At 38.9% G+C, this 14,943-nt stretch overlaps 1 protein-coding gene across 1 annotated transcript in view; it reads left to right on the top strand.

Moving 5' to 3' along the window:
* Positions 1–14,943, top strand: part of LOC121072201 (von Willebrand factor D and EGF domain-containing protein-like) — a 177,984-nt gene that overhangs the window by 81,184 nt on the left and 81,857 nt on the right. The gene's annotated exons all lie outside the window — the stretch shown is intronic.

Genomic DNA, 14,943 nt, shown 5'->3' with positions numbered 1-14,943 from the left:
ATGCTTAGGCTACTGGACAATATCCTGTATTTAGGACGGGCAAAGCTCCTATCCAAGGTCAGTTGCTAATGGCCTAGCCGAGGCACCCAAATCTCAGACAGCCCTGGAGCTCAGCAGTACATCTGATACTCCCAAGGCATTTACTAGCTGGGACAGGATTATCCACATTCTTCACAATAAACATGTTGTCAGTGCACTGATTTGAAGTGGTAAAATATACCCTGACATTTGCTTCTTTTTAATAGCAGGCTAAAATTTATAGGATCATTTTCTACATTTCCTAAATTTTTGAAAAATTCATTCTCATTCACACAGAGAACAACTGACACCAGGGACTGAGAAGCAGTTTGAGTAATTCTGCAGTATTTGTTCAATATATAACTCAATGTTTAACTTCATTTCTCTGTGAAAAATGTCAAGTCAGGATAGAAGAGTTGCTTAGACCAGATGTTTAAATTTTATTTTGCTTTTCTATGGCTGAAGTCCCTCAGATTAGTGGAAAATAGCTTCAGTATGACCTTTCAACTAAAATCTAATGGCACCTTGTCTTCTTGCTGTTACATCAACTACAAACAAGGCCAGAGCCCAGAACACGGTCTGAGACTGCATGGTGGGTTAGGAATGGGAAACGATACATCAGCTTTGGCAAATGACCTGTAAGCAGTTATTGCTCACTGGTCTGACTGCTTCATGTCTCTCACTGCTTTTGCTTCACTTTTCTCCCATTGAAGACAATGACGTAGTTGGTCTTCGCTTCAAAACTCTTCTCTCTTGGGAGTGTGGTTTATTGGAGTTCAAAATAAATCTAACTATTGACTCCAGTTTTCCAAAGAGTTCCTAGTTCGGCCTTGGTCAAGATACAGACTCCCAGCAGCCTCCTCCTCTCTCCAGCACTACTTCCCTGGAAAGATTTCTTCTCCACTTCTCCTGGCCTGCAATTTGGTTTCCACAGAGTGAGAGCTGCCATGAGGATGTTGAGATTTTTAGTTGCATGGTCCCTGCCAGAGCAGCCTCAGGCTTAGCCTGGTCCTCAGGGAAGTGAGCTTGGCTTTGGACACTCGGAAGAGCCACGTCACTGCAATTCATAAAGTATTTGCTGGGCATGAGTTTGTTAGTGTTTCAATAAAATTAGCATTCCCTGCTGCTGCAGTTTTCTTAAAAAAATACAGAAGACCGTTTCCCAAAATTACCACACACTTTTCCCAACATTTCAAGGCAATATTTAATGTAAAAATCAACAGACCACTGTGCTCTCTCGCACACTCTATAGACCTCACATTACACCGACTTCAATGCTGTACGCATCCGTAACCTGACAACTGCCTCACTTTGGGTCCGTGTCCAATAGGCACAGGATTGCAGAAACACTCAGCTATTGCATGGGAAGGAAGCTCTGAGGTATAATGCAGGCTTTGCAGAGGGTACTTCACCCAGACCATTCACCAAGTCAAAAAGTAGACTCAAATAGGTAAAATGATCCATGTCTGTTGTGTATTATAGCTTATTATAATTTTGTATATTATGGCTTAAAGTCACCTTCCCAAAGCCCTCTCTGAGCTGCAGTGCACATTTTCTAGCTGCAACTAAGAATTTGTATTTTTTTTTAACTAAAACTTGTGAAACATTTTCTGCCGACTTAAACTTTAAGTACAAATATTATTTTGTATTCAATAAAACCAATGAAACACATTAATAATTAGTACCCAAGAGGAGAAGAATGCTTTCTAGCTAAGTAAAGAGAGCTCAGAAGGGAAAGCATGAATTAAAAATGTAGTAGAAATTGCCATGTTGAGCCACCAGTATTCATTTTGCTCTGGAGGAAGAGGTAGTGGGATAACTCTCTGATGCGCAGACATGTCTTCCCAAGGCTGACCTGGTGCACATTTACCATTCATTTTTCTTTTCTCCTATCATACTAGTGAGATTATATGCTGCCCTCTCATCAACATCAGTCCATCTCCAGAGAGACAAGACAACAATTACTCATGCTGTATTCCACACCCTGGATATACACAGGGAATTACACACTTGCACAGAAGAAAACCAAAAACAAAAATCAAAATGTCACAACAGACTTTTTATAAAGGCTAGTAAATTCAATTCAGTTGCTAAAATCTTCTCTGCCAAATACAGATATATATTTTTTCTGTTTGTAATCTCTCTAAAAACTTGTACTGTGTAAAGCCCTGAGCATGCACCACAGTTCATGGGATATACCCTATAGCCTGTGGAAAACTCTGAGCTGTTTTAGGCATGAAAAAAGGGTGTTAAAGAGGAGCTGCTGTTTCCCAAATGTTCATGTAGACAATAAATTTACTTAGCAATTCACTGTGTGTTCCACTTCGTAAAAAAAATATTTATTCAAAATACTTTGCAATATGTTTCTCATTAAAATGGGAAAGTTGGGATTAAAAATCAGCTGTTTAAGTAAATACAGCTTTAAAGTTTTTCCTTTTTAGCCCACAGACCACTGAAAAAAATACATCATCTGGAAAACAATTGGCAACATTTTTGACAGTTTGTTTGGTAAAGAAGGGATCCTCTTTAGCATAAAAATCTGGGTTTTGTTTGGCTGGATTTCACTGGGTTTGTTGTTTTCCCCAAAAATGAAGACACTAGAAATGAAGAAGATCCATTTCCTGACCAAATTTATCTAAGATATCACAGTATTTACAAATGGGAGCAGCAGTGATCAAGAGAGTTGCAAATATCTTCTGTAACATGGGTTCCACAAATAGAAAACACTGAAAAATATTTACCTTTGAATCTGTAAATTGCTATTGCTTGACTCTTCCCAGAGCATGTTGCCCAAGGAGTCCTCAGCTCTTCCAAATGATGAGTAGGAGGCAGTGCAAATTTCCCCTAATGTCAGTGGTAACAGTTTGGAGACTTTCATCCTGTTTAAAGACAAGGGTTTGCCTTCATCTGAGGAACAGAGCTCTGAAAATTAACTTAGCATGTTCAGTGGGTACTCACCAAGATTTTAGTGAATACCAGTGATTAAAACTATTTTTTCTCTTTTACTGACTTCTGAGTATTTGATCTTATGTCTGTGCAACAATCTTTGAATATTATTTCTGCGTATATTGCATGTACTTGTGACCTCAGTGTTAGAGAACATTTCCTCACGCAAGTACTGACAGAGGCCCATAATCATTGAAAATGTCCAAATTACTCCACAGCTTCTCATTTACCTCAGTAGTTTTATGCTTACCTTGTGACAACCTTAAGTCAGAGCTTTGGACTCTGGAAACTGAGCTGGCTGGAATGTTTTTGGAAAGCAGTGATCTTCAGGGAGGTCCAAAACACAAGGGTCTGAATTCAGTCCCCTGAAGTGACTTTGGGACCTTCCTTGGGACAAGCATTTGAAATGCTGTTATGTCCTTACAGAAGGGTCAATAATTTAATTTGGATAACTTGGTTTTAATTCTTTATACTAGATCACACAAGTGTATTTCATAAAGAAGAAATTAAGAACAGGATCTGTCTTTTGGTACTCATTCCTGCTCCTCTCCCAGATATCCTGGGCCCAGCTAATGCCAGACTGGTGAAAAACCAGTGTGTGCTGGGAGGGAGCTGTCTCAGGCAGCCAGGCTGAGAGAACAGGACCTGATGGCTGGGATAGTCTATCCCCTGTGCTACTGGTACACAGATAACGGGATGGAGACACATTTGAAATTCAATCTTTGAGCAAAACTGGGGAGAAAAGTATTCCAGGAAAATTAAAAGAAAACTAGGTAACAGCTGGCGAACTGGATTTGCAGAACTATCTCCTTTGTCTTTGGCATAGGGAAATACAAATCTCTAGAGATGGGACTCTGCGAGAGAAGTTGGTTTCAGCATTAACAATGGAGAGGGAAAAGTACTGCCATGGTCTACAGTGAGTCAGTGTGATGAACTGTACTGAGTTTCATGTATTACAGTCTATTTATGAATTCATTTCTGAGTGATGTAGAATACATATTTCCAATTTCTCTATATAACAATACAGAAGCTGTGTATCTATAAAAGTACCTGATCTTAGAAATGCAATGCAAAGCAGATCTATGCATCCAGACAGAGGTCAGATGCCCTACAAGGAGAAATAAAATCTTAGTTCTGGCACTCCAATCACTTGGACTTTACAATACTTAGGAAAGGTCAGCTAGCTAATTCAGTATAGACAAGCAACACATAAGTGTGAGCTTCACCTTTATCTGTTCTTGATTTTAGAGTTTTATCGGTAACAGTCTTTTAAGATATCTGCTTGTTTTCACATTTCACTGGCAGAAATGTCCTCCACAGACTTCGTGTGATGTAACACCAACTTGCAAGAAAAAGTACTACAGTATCATAGAATAACGATGTGTTTCTTAAACAACAGTTCAAAAGACTGGATGTCCTCAGAGCTGAACTCCTGCTGGCATCACTAAAGCCAGGATTTCACACCAGAAAGTGCTATTAGAGATAAAGAATTAAGATTAATCTCAGAAATAAAGCCGCATCTTCTAACAGGAACAGCTTGAGCTTCCTAACTGACAGCTCGGGCATCCTGACCTGCCCGGCTGTGTGCAGGCAGTCATCACTGTGCAAGCACAAGCAGGATAAGCCTTTAGGCTTTTTTGCTAATAAGCACAGGTTCTGTAGGAAGGGAAGAAAAGGAGTAAAAATCAAGAACCGAATTAGGTTTCTGCAGGACATATAAAACTGCTGCCTCTCTCAATTTCTTTTAAAAAGACAGGACCTAGGAAACAGAAAAATGAATATTGATTTTGGGAATGTTAATGTTTTAATTCCACTGTCAGGAAAAAGTTAATATCCAGGAAAAGCTACATGAATAATAAAGGAGAAAGCAACTCCTTTTCCTGGCCATATATTTTCTCATTAGCTCCAAAACAAATCTTCATCTAATGTTCTTAGGCTGGATTTTTATACATGAATTAAACCTCCCCCAAGATCAAGGAGGCCATCAATATAATTCAAGTATCTTTTCCAAGGTCACCCAATCTCAGCTGTGCTGCCAATACATAACAATGTGTTCTGCCACTGGTTTTGACAAGCTCACACACACATACACAGAAAACATGGCCATGCAGTATTTTTAGGGATCAGAATACAACCCATAACACATTTGGAATATTTTAAAAGGAAAAAATGGAGAAAGAGAGAAGAGAGCTGTACTCCCCCTCTCTGCCTGCCTCCAGCAGGAGCGGTCCAGGTGGCCAGAGCTATAATTATCCTCCCATGAAAACTGCAATTTGGAGTTGAAAGGCACCTCTGAAATTTGGCAATGCTCCAGAAGCTTAGACTTTCTTAATGTTGCTTAACATTTCATAAAGCCCCCCAACACCTGTATAAGGTGCTTAAAATGTCATTACCACCTGTAATTAAATGCAGAATCCAATTTCTGTGGATAGCAAATCAGGTTGGTGCTTACCATTTGTATATATTGACCATGTTGATTATATATAAAAAAAAAATAACTCAGGACTAGTAAAGCACACATAGAGGAATGTAATATGCAGATTGTATGAAGCTCTAAAGAGCAATTACAAGATAAAAGGTAATGAGGAATAATAAGGACAAATTAGTTTCAGTGAAGTAATGACACTTGAAGTTTAAATTTCTATGTGAAAAGTTCAGCAAAGAAAAAAGTGAGCAAAAAGGATAGTGAGAAGATGGGAGGTTAACGCTTACCTATCATTCTTACGGATATACCACTGTCATATCAAAATAGGTGTCTGCCTATTAGGGTATTGTTACTAGGAAGTTCTGTGAATCCAAGAGCATTTTCAGAGCTGTGAACCACAACCAAGCATGTGCCTCAGACCCATCCAAAACAGCAGATACATGAATTACACCCTGTTACTTTTAGGATGACTGTATAGACCTGTCAGAATTTCTTCATATGTTGTAATTAAAGCACAAAATACTTTAAAATAAAATTATATTGAGTAGCAGCACAAGGTCTGCTGTTACTGTCCTAAGGCAGGGACTTCATGAGATAAGTACTATAGAAATCTTGATGTTTATACAGTTGTGCTTGATTTCTAAGCATAATTCCTGTTTTGAGGATGAAACATGGGGGAGCCATTTAAAGATAGGATTTAAATTGTTTTGAGATCCTCAGATGAAAGAGGACAGAGGATTTCAGTCCTCTAAGTCAAACATATGCTTTTGAGGTTTTGCATGGGAACATATTGACTTTGTAATAAATGTTTCTTCCACTTCTATCAGTTCAGCGGTCTTTAAACTCCAGATCATGGTGCCATAATGATTATTTAAGGGCTGTTAGTCTGTCAAATAAATGGTTACTTCTCGGCACATGTAATATGTGCTTTGTCGGCATGATACATCGCAACAGTGCAGAAGGATCATTAGGATGTTTTGGGTCAATAGAAATTTGCCATGCATAAATTAGACTATACATAGTATAAAATGCATACTAGACTTTTCAAAGAAAAGCAGTTAATTTCTTAAATAACTAAGATAGCTACAGAGTAACATACTACTTGGTGTATGTAGAGGTAGGTGGTAGGTAGCCTCTGTCTCTACTTCCAGCCTGCGGTGTTGGCATGACATCTTCAGGGAAGAACTACAACTGATATCACCATATGCACCTCAGAAATAGATACATACCTGAAATTATGGAATTTCTATCTGATCCTCTTTACAGGCACTGAATGATTGTTTTTGTTTGTTTATATTGTTGTTTTGCTATATTTGTCTTTAGATTAGTAAATAAGCAAATATCCACAACCAAGCTCTTGGCTGATTTGGCAAATCACCTTATATGGCACTGAGAATGCAATATGTTTTAACAACTAATTGTGTCAATTTTTCAAAATTAGATTTCAAAAGATGCATCAAACGTGCTTGTAAGAGAAGTGAACACTATAGTTCCTACTATTAAACTTTTCTGGCCAAAAGAGAGTACTATTATTACAAAAAGATGGAAATTTTAAAAGGTTATTATTCTTTTAAAAGCTTTTTTCTTTTCAAATAATGGGGGGGAGGGGGTCTTAAATCACAGGGCTTAAGTTATAGGTCTTAATTATCTGCTTAATTATAATAATTCCATTGACTTTTATGGGTGAAGTATTAGCAAAGTCACCATTAGTATTACTTTGGATTACTTATATTATGAAGAAAAAGATAGATATCAAGGAAAAGGTCTCTTTTTACAAATGTGCCTTTTCTCTTTTTGCTCATATTGATTATTGCCTTTTCTATTCCACAATTCTGAGTTTTGTTATCTAGCCAACTGAAGGAGGAGGTCTGAAAATTTCCTATGTCCATGCCCACCATGTTCCCTTGAATATGTACTTGTTCATTTGGCAACAGCTGGACAGTAAGTGAGGCAGTGGTTTTAGATTCTAGTTTGGAAGTTGACACAACTGTTTCTGTCAAATACACTTTTCTTCAGTAATAATTTCTGTAAAGCAGGGAACACTTCATGCAGATCTCTCACATGAGATGTTCAGTACACTGCTTCCGTGTCACTGGGACTGCATTCTTTACATACAGCTTAAGGACATTATGAATAAATTCTTACTTCGTTCATGATGACATTAAAAAAGTGAAGGAATTTTCACTGAGATATCAATGCTTTGCAAAAAACAAAGTTTCTATATATATAACTTGAAAATGAAAACCTTAATTTTGAGTTATTTTCTCTACATAGTATAATTTTTTTCCTCAGTTTGCCTGATCATTTTGGAAAATAGATAAAGAATAAATATGAAAACACATATTAAATAATTCAAAATATAATTGGCTTCAGTTATTCAGCTTTTTCCTAGGCAAACATAGGGATGAGGGAAACAAAAAATATGTACTTTAAAATGTTTATTTACAAAACACACTATTTCTTTCTCCCAGACATCTACAGAGGCATGGTCCTCATCTTTTACTTACTACTACTACTACTAAGTTAATTACTAAGTTAACTATGAACAAGCTAACTAATGCTAATAATAGCATGTTATATAAATGAAGTTATTTAAATGAGTAGTTCCTGTATATTTGGACCCTAAAAATTTACTCCAATATGTTCTTTTCAGGCTAAAAACAAAGGTAGCATTAGTGGGCATAATTATAAAGGCAAAATGAGTAAACAACAAAGCTGTGAAATGACTCACTATGAAATTTTCAAACATAATATTTTGAATATAGGACTTACCTGTTTTTGAAAATACCATCGATGTATTTTAAGAACGATTACCTCCAAACAAAATGTTTTGGTAAGGCGTAATAATATAAAGTGTTGCTGTTTAGGAAATACAAGCTTTATAAAAGAAGCATAATTAAAAACTAAAAGAAAGAAAAAAAAAATTCAACCTATCCCAACCTATCATTGATATCCCCTGATTGACACCATTGTACTCTGTTTTATATGGATGGAGACAGACTTTTCCTGTCACATAAAACATTTCTGCCTAGAGTTTTGTGGGTAATTCTCAGGAATTGACAAGCTTCATGATAGTTTTGAAGATTTTCTTCTTTTCATAGCAATTTTAGTTCACTTTTTGATAGTGCAGATGTGATAAACACATCTGAAAAGACAAACATCAATATCAGACTTAATCTACTGGTTTAGCTCTCAGTTCTTTCCATTCAAAGCACAGACCTGGCTGAGCTGGAAGAGTGCTATTAACTTGATAGCTACAAAGTCAATAGAAACCGCATTTTAGAAGGATACCAAATCCTCATGATAAGGGACATGGAAGGTTGCATGCTCAGTGATCCATACCATTTCCTGCAAATCAGATCAAGAAGATTAGTCTTTTCTGGTGATTAGTTTATTTGCTTTAATGCAAAGCAGTGAGAGCAGTTCAGTGAAACATGTAGCTAAACAAAACCATTTTCTGAAATGTATAGAATTAAATGCTAGAAAAGTTTACAAAATTATAGGTTTAATTTAAACTGACCAAAGCCAGACAATCCAGATGCATGTGTATAACTTCTTTACACCATGCTGTTTTCAGGCACTGCAGGAAATTTCAGACTTAAATCTTGTTAAATCCAAAACAAAAAGCTCTGAACAAACAACCTCTTTCTTCAAATACTCACACACACATACACACAATAAATACCAAATTCAAGGCTGTTTATGAGCTATAGAAGGAAAACCTACTAAATGTTCAAAGGTATGATTTAAATTGACCTAAAGCAAAAATTCAGTACAAACCTAAAACTTCTTTATACTGTGCTTTATTTTGTATAAACAACCCACAATCTACCAGCACAGAATATTCAAGCAGCTGTGGATAAAAAACTGTTCATAACAACCAGCTCTTCCTCTGATTCAGTAAATGTAAAGATGGACAAATTACTAAAAACAACCAATTGGGTGCTAGCATGGGCATAAGGACCATGATGACACCCAGAGGCATCTTCCTGCCCAAATCCCTTGGAGTTCCATCACTGCAGCTATTACGTGGAGCACTGCTGCCCGGGGTCCTGCTCTGAAGTGCCTTCAAGTGACTGACAATGAGATCTGCTTTAGGTAGGACAGTAAGCACTGTGAATGTGCAACCCAATCTTATATTTTACCACCCGTCAGGGCTATCTAGAAAAGAGGCAATATTCTATAGCTAACAGCACACTTCTCTTCCCCTTCTATTGCTGAAGTAAATTGCTAGTAAGCTTTTTAAAAATAGAAGAGATCAAATAGACATAAAATGTCGTAGTGAGCTTTCTAAAGCAAAAATAATCTACCATATTGTTGCAGCACAGGGATGCTTTCAGTGTGAAATTGAGCCAGTCCGTTTCTTGCAAGCAGTGAGTTAAAGTACTTGCAAAACACCTTTGCCATACTCTGCCAGGGCTTGCTCTTGCTCTCACTGAGGTGTCTGACACCGATTGCTGATTTGACAAGGGCAAACCAGAAGATTTTAAGAGAAATTTGGTCAGTGGAAAGATTGGCAGGTAAATGGGGATTTAGTCAAATGCTACATTTACAAGGGGATGACTTTCAGGATGGACTCACTCTTCAGATCACAGGTTTGGCTACCTTTCATTGCCATCCAGCATGACCCAAAATGCACCCTCACTGCAAAGCTTGATTTGTGCATAGCAAACATACATGTCTGCAATCCTAGATACTAGAGACCTCCAGAGCAGAACACTAGATCTTCATGTCAGCTAAAGATCATAGGTCTATAGCTTGCTACTCAGACAAAGTTGAGTTCTTTGAGAACTGATTTTGGAAGCAGGGACAAACACTCCTCATCTAGAAGCCAGAGAGGTCACTGATGTGCTAAAAGCCTTCAAAATAGCATTAAATTGCTAGCCCTTTTTTCTTAAGGAGGCATTTCAAATGAGCTTTGGTTTAAGGACACCATGAATTCCAGAATAATGCATTCAATAGTTGTGCATATGATTGCTGTAATAACCCTGCACACTAAATAAATACAATATTTGTGCATGTATTTGAAAGGAGGCAGATTCAGACTCTGTCCAAGCTGTGAGATAGCTGAACATCAGTCAGCCCTGACCCAGAACCTTCACATCTGCAATAGCCAGGCGTCCACAGCCACTCCAGCAAGCTCTGGCACAGAGCCTGCTCAGACAGCAAGATGATTTCTAGCACAGGGCTGGCTTGCAGCCGGCCGCATCAGGACCAAGCAAAGTGAGCTTGGTCTGTCTGCACTCACCTGCTTCTAAAAACCATATCCTGCTTTATAAATATTGTATTGGACTATTAATACAGACAATTTTCTTTTTCACTTCAACAGTGCGGCAGCCATACCAAGTGCTTATGATCTGGTGCTTGATTTGCTTTTCACGACCTCAATTGCTTATTTACCACCCCAACCAAGAAAAGCAGGGCAGTCCGTTCCCTTCTCTTTATCTGAACAAACTTCTTGCTAGTTTTTATTTCAGTTCTGCTGCTCCAGCCCAAAGTTGCACAAACAGTGCTGAAGAATGTTTATTTGTGCTAGGATATATTTCTATTCAAAAGTGGAAACCAGACATGAACTATATCTATCTATCACTAAGACTTCAGTAAGTGTAGTTTTACAAAATTCTTGATTTTGTGTCAGATGTCTACATTTTGCTTCCATGCTTGTGCATGCATATTATTGATATAAGACGCTATAACAAATACCTATAAAACAAATCGTGTATTTATGTAGTGGTTTTTTTAAGTCTATTATGTAGCCTGTGCTCCTTGTCAAGTTTGACTCATGTAAATGCTTACAGAAAGAATGTGCTTTGTCAGCAGTGCCAGCAGCTCTGGACTTACTGATCCTCCTTCCTGCAAACTCCTTCTGTGGGTGAAGCAGTGGGACGGGGCAGGCTCCCTGCTTCACAAGGGAGGCATGCAGCAAACATTGCAGACCAACTGGGATTGAACCCGTACTTCTCTCTAATTACCCAAGATGTCAGAGGCCTATTAGATGCAGAATTGAAGCCCAAAGTCCTCTCTTCTTCTTGTTCCATGGCAGTTTAATTAAAAACTGGTATTTTCTTTTACATTTCCCCAACATCTCCTGCTGTTTGTCACAGTGTCCCAATGCCTCTACCAGGCAAGAGCTGCATTTCAGGGGTGGTTACTCTGTGTGTGTGCAGACCAGGCATTAGAAATGCTTCAAGGTGCCCATGTCTGAGCTAGTGGATGTGAACACACAGCTTCTTAAAACCTCCTTCGTAACATGACTGCACTCTGCAACCCATCCCAGTCCCAGGTGCTAACCTGAGCTTTGTTTCTTTATGTAGCAGTAAAATTCAAAGCACTTTTTTGGCCTATAGGCCGTACAGAGAAAACGAGGAGGAGTATCTCTTCCAGATTATATTTCAGCATTCATACCTCTAAAGATAAATTATTAATGTTCAAACAGGTCATACCTTGCACTAGCTTGCACCATACACCACCTGATTTCCTGTAGATGTCTCCTGCCTCTTTAGCTTGCCCCACCACAGAAATCACACATCAGTTCCCATGTCTCCATGACCTCCAGTTTCTCTGAGCACCTGCACTTTTGCCCTTACTCTCACCTTTGTGAGCTCTTCCAGCTCTCTCCTCTGCTTCAGTCTTCCTCCCCATCATTTTTTTTTCTGAGCTACTTGCAGCTATTTTTCTAAGTTTTTTTTTAGGTTCTCTAGTATTTCCTCTCACACGCCTACCTCTGTGTCCCTCAAGCATATGCCATGCATAAGCTTAGTAGTTTCCCCTCCCTAACACTGGAAGCAAGGAGCAACAGCAGAGCTCTGGTTGTGCTTCCCCCAGCGAGAGCAGGAATATATGGGTGAGTACCCAGCTACTGACTGCCAGACTTTTCCAAAGCTAATGCCATTGACATTTCCCCTTCTACATGTGGATGAAATGGGTTCATATATGCCAAAAATGGAAAACAGATGGAAAGACAGACAGAAAACCATGTTAAAAATAAACGCTTAAAATTCCTACATCCATTAAATGTTATCTCATTTTCAAAAAGAGTTAGATTAAAACTAATGAGCATTTTTTTTAAAGTGGAGTGCTGCCTATACCAAGGTCTGAAGTCTGAACTTTAGGATCCATTTGTTTAAAAATGAGCCATAAAATTTCCCTTTCCATCAGACTTTCTCCCTCTCCTTCCTCTCTTCCAAGCACTCTCTGCACAAGCCCTTTGTAAAAATCCCCAGGGGGACTCCACCACCTTCTCATTACCATGTCAGAAATAAAGGAATAAAGAATTAGCTTAAATGCAGTCTCCTACACCACCACACTGCTTATTGCCCCCTTTAGAGCAGTCCCAGCTGAAGATGGCTGGAAACAGATGGCCAAGGGAACAGAAAAAAAGCCCGCTCAAAGAAAAGATCACCTTTATCAAACCACAAAAATACACAGTGCATTTTTTCTTCCATGAACTTCTCACCCCTTCCACCAGCAAAGAAATCTAGTTTTCATCCTGACTGACCCACAGTACAGCCAATCTTGAGAGACGATATCCACAGCATATATGGGAATGTAGTTCCTCCAGATTTAGATCAATTTAAAGATGCTGCACACAAGTGCGTACGGCATGGTTTGAGTGAAGAAAATATGAAATGTTGTGCTGATACTGTAAGTCATTTCAAAGAGCATTGAGGTTGGGTAATTTTGCCTTGGCCCCAACACAGCAGTGTCACAGTAGTGCCAGGATGCACATAAAGAAGGTTTCTTAACCCTCTGGGAAGCACATAGGGCTCATCAAGGAGAAACCAGCCTGAAAGCATGGCCCTGGAAGAGGAATGGCTGCAGGAAGCTGCTCCTGCGCCTCGCTTGCTCCCAAGTTACGGGATTTTACTTCACCCACAGAAGCTTGAAAATCTGCAATGATAATGAAAATGTTAATGCAATCTGAGCTACCTCAGTACTAGTGGGGGGAGCTATTAAAATCTCATGAAAAACATAATGAAGCTTTTATTATTATTATTTTTATGCACTAACCACAGAAGAAGGCAATTTATCAAAACCATTCACTACGTCTGACTAATATTTTTGTACATTACAGGAATCCACAACTAACTGATGAATGCTGGTAAGCTGTAAACCGTTTCTCTTCTTGTAAATATTGCAAAGTGTTCAACAGTGCTGCTAATACTGCTGCAATAAAATCTTTAACCAAAAAAAAAAAGGAAAAAAAAAAAAGCTAAAAGCAATTCAGCATTTCAGACATACAGAAAAAATCTTTTCACTATTTTTCACATTTATGTTGCTTTCTGTGGAAAAATGAGAGTCATGCAACGATGTTGTTATGGGCTGCAATCTGGCAATGTTTAAACAGCATTCATCCTAGTTACAGCTTAAATGGCAAAGCCCTAAAGGAACAGCAAGGTACTGGGGAAGGTTATCAACTCAGCTAAGGGCACTTTGCCTCTTGAATCAGAACTGAGCCTATGTACCATTAAAATGATAGGCGACACAGAGCTTCTGGTTTAGATAAGCTACAGCTCAGAGAAAATTGATGGGTGCTATTGCTTTTCCAGAGCAATGGTGATGGGACAGGGAACTGGAAAAGCTTTGCAGCTTCTCCTTGTCATGTAGCAGGGAAAATAGCTTGCAGTACACAGTGCTGGTGCATGACATGCCTCCCAGGGCTCCTGGTTATGTCCCTGCTATCAAGTATTTTCAGGAACCAAGAAGCAAATCCTCTGTTTTGCATTATTTGTCACCATAGTAGCTTCTCCTGGCCATTAGAGCTACAAATATTACCAAGGACGATATGAACCCATGATCCTGACTGGCTGCTGTTATTGATGGAGGGTGTTAGAGACCTTCTGAGTGTTGTGCTATCCAAGTACCTATGCTGATGCAAACATCTGCCCAATCGCATTTTTACTTAAGATGTGAATTCTGCCATTTAATTAACTTGCATTTTGACTCTGCAAAAATTACCCCAATATGAAAGCAATGAGTAATTTTAAATGATGAATACCTGAAGCACAACAGAATAGAAATGAAAATTTACCTGAGAATCATAAAACATTTTAAAAACAGTAATGGGTGAGATTCAGCCTTGTAAGGGGGACAGCACAGGCTGTACATCACTTAAGGCCTATTTAAGGCCTCAAAATGGGATCTAAGTGAAAAAGGTGGTGCACAACGCTTGTGCTGACACTGCGCAGAGCTGAGCGTCACGCATTAAAGACTTAACCCTCAAAGCAAGCATTCCTTTGAGGACCATTATTTTTATTATATCCCCAGCTTTTGAAAAAAGAAATGTCTTTTATGCAGTTCTTTCACCTTAGGAGGAGTCTGGTGGCACGGCCATCTTCAGATACTTCCACCTGCATGCTCCTCCAGCCTGTGCCGTGACACCCTGTCCTCCCAGTTGCACTCCTCCAGCTCGTCTGTTAGCAAAAGCATTGCCACTGAAGGCCTTTTATCATGAAACCACAGCTTCGTAATTGATCCCACGAGCTGTATAATGCCCAGCTTGCAGTATTGGGTGCACAGTGCAATTGCTCAGTGGAGGTTTGCTGCTTCCCAGC

This window comes from Cygnus olor, chromosome 6 (assembly GCF_009769625.2).
Source record: "Cygnus olor isolate bCygOlo1 chromosome 6, bCygOlo1.pri.v2, whole genome shotgun sequence".
In the NCBI taxonomy this organism is placed as follows: domain Eukaryota; kingdom Metazoa; phylum Chordata; class Aves; order Anseriformes; family Anatidae; genus Cygnus; species Cygnus olor.
This window is presented reverse-complemented; position numbering and strand designations above follow the sequence as displayed.